The sequence below is a fragment of the Trichomycterus rosablanca genome, unplaced genomic scaffold (genome assembly GCF_030014385.1).
Source record: "Trichomycterus rosablanca isolate fTriRos1 unplaced genomic scaffold, fTriRos1.hap1 scaffold_321, whole genome shotgun sequence".
NCBI lineage: Eukaryota > Metazoa > Chordata > Actinopteri > Siluriformes > Trichomycteridae > Trichomycterus > Trichomycterus rosablanca.
The window spans coordinates 15,001-17,500 of record NW_026947149.1 but is presented as its reverse complement, the minus strand read 5'-3'; the positions used below and the strand labels follow the sequence as shown (position 1 = coordinate 17,500).

At 63.6% G+C, this 2,500-nt stretch overlaps 1 non-coding gene across 1 annotated transcript in view; it reads right to left on the bottom strand.

Annotated features, from left to right (window-relative positions):
• LOC134307690 (18S ribosomal RNA) overlaps positions 1-381 on the bottom strand; it is a 1,842-nt gene extending 1,461 nt beyond the window's left edge. Inside the window, exon 1 of the ribosomal RNA XR_010010080.1 lies at positions 1-381. This exon is cut by the window's left edge and continues 1,461 nt beyond it. This is a non-coding gene — a ribosomal RNA (18S ribosomal RNA).
• Between the last annotated feature and the right edge of the window lie 2,119 nt (positions 382-2,500).

The window sequence follows — 2,500 nt, the reverse complement described above, 5'->3', positions numbered from 1 at the left end:
TTACCCGTGGTCACCATGGTAGGCGCCTATAGTACCATCGAAAGTTGATAGGGCAGACATTCGAATGAGACGTCGCCGCCGCGGAGGGCGCGCGATCGGCCCGAGGTTATCTAGAGTCACCAAAGCGGCCGGGGGGCCCGAGCCCCCCGGATGGGTTTTGGGTCTGATAAATGCACGCATCCCCCGGTGGAGGTCAGCGCTCGTTTGCATGTATTAGCTCTGGAATTACCACAGTTATCCGAGTAACGTGTGGAGCGATCAAAGGAACCATAACTGATTTAATGAGCCATTCGCAGTTTCACTGTACCGACCGTGTGCACTTAGACCTGCATGGCTTAATCTTTGAGACAAGCATATGTTACTGGCAGGATCAACCAGGTAGCACTTTCTCCGAGGAGAAGCGGGGCCGTCTCCCCAACCTCGCTCTTCTCCTCCTTCTCCGTGCGAGACGGAGGGAGAGAGAGAGAGAGAAGAGGGGGCTCGGGAAGGCCACGCACGTGCCTTGATTTTCTTCGCTTCCGAGAGGCTCGACTGGGAAACGCTGATTCGAGAGGACCGCAGAGACGAGCGGAGAGGAGAGCACGGGTTGACCGCTGCAGAGCAGACGGGCCCCCCCCCTGTCCCCTGACCGACGTCCGACGGCCTCTTCTCATCGTTTTGCTTCCATCGACAACCGGCCACCTACGTCTCTTTCTGAAGGCCGGCGGGAGGGTCGGTCGGCGGGGAGACCCCCACCGGTTCGACCGCCCCCACCCATAGAGGCAAACACCGCTACGCGGGGAGGATCTCGCTGCCCGGGCCGGGCAGGTGCCTACCCCAGGCGGGTCGTGTGTTCCGATCTGTCAGGCGCTTCGTCTCGTGGTTCGTAGCTGCTCTCGTTTCTCGGCCTCCTACTATCCCGAGCACACCCCTTCCGTGACTCGACACCCGCCAGACGACCATAGCGGGGAGAAAGGCTCTCGGCCTGCCCCAGCAGAGAGGCCTGGTGCGGGGTCGGCTGCCGTCGGGGCCGGGGTGGATTTCGGACTTAGACAGATTTTCACTGTTTATAAAGACCCAGCCGATAATCACCCAGGCGATCCGCCGAGCCTGCCCAGAGGGAGGGCCTGCCCTGCTGCGGAGGTGGTGACCCCGGGGTGGATTTCGGACTTAGACGAATTTTGACTGGGTATGAAGACCCAGCCGAAAATTCACCCAGGCCACAGGCCCGGCCTGCCCAGAGGGAGGGCCTGCCCTGCTGCGGAGGTGGTGAACCCCGGGGTGGATTTCGGGCTTAGACAAATTTTGACTGGGTATGAAGACCCAGCCGATAATCACCCAGGCGATCCGCCGAGCCTGCCCAGAGGGAGGCCCTGCCGAAAGTTTTCCAGGAGGCCGAAAATTCACCCAGGCCACAGGCCCAGCCTGCCCAGGGAGAGAGGCTGCCTGCCCGGGGAGAGATGGGGCCTGCCCAGCCGCTCTGGTGGTGGTGGTGGTGGTGGTGGTGGTGGTGACCCCGGGGTGGATTTTGGACTTTGACAAAATCTCACCGAAAAGGGGACGCTCGCCCAGGGGAGCCGCCGCCCGTGCCCAGGGAGGGGGCGGACCCTGCCGAAAGTTTTCCAGGAGGCCGAAAATTCACCCAGGCCACAGGCCCAGCCTGCCCAGGGAGAGAGGCTGCCTGCCCGGGGAGAGATGGGGCCTGCCCAGCCGCTCTGGTGGTGGTGGTGGTGGTGGTGGTGGTGACCCCGGGGTGGATTTTGGACTTTGACAAAATCTCACCGAAAAGGGGACGCTCACCCAGGGGAGCCGCCGCCCGTGCCCAGGGAGGGGGCGGACCCTGCCGAAAGTTTTCCAGGAGGCCGAAAATTCACCCAGGCCACAGGCCCAGCCTGCCCAGGGAGAGAGGCTGCCTGCCCGGGGAGAGATGGGGCCTGCCCAGCCGCTCTGGTGGTGGTGGTGGTGGTGGTGGTGGTGGTGACCCCGGGGTGGATTTTGGACTTTGACAAAATCTCACCGAAAAGGGGACGCTCACCCAGGGGAGCCGCCGCCCGTGCCCAGGGAGGGGGCGGACCCTGCCGAAAGTTTTCCAGGAGGCCGAAAATTCACCCAGGCCACAGGCCCAGCCTGCCCAGGGAGAGAGGCTGCCTGCCCGGGGAGAGATGGGGCCTGCCCAGCCGCTCTGGTGGTGGTGGTGGTGGTGGTGGTGGTGGTGGTGACCCCGGGGTGGATTTTGGACTTTGACAAAATCTCACCGAAAAGGGGACGCTCACCCAGGGGAGCCGCCGCCCGTGCCCAGGGAGGGGGCGGACCCTGCCGAAAGTTTTCCAGGAGGCCGAAAATTCACCCAGGCCACAGGCCCAGCCTGCCCAGGGAGAGAGGCTGCCTGCCCGGGGAGAGATGGGGCCTGCCCAGCCGCTCTGGTGGTGGTGACGACCCCTGGGCGGGTTTTGGACAAATTTCCGCTGGAAAAAGACCGTTTCACCCATGGGAACTGCTGGCCCCTGCCCAGCGAGAGAGG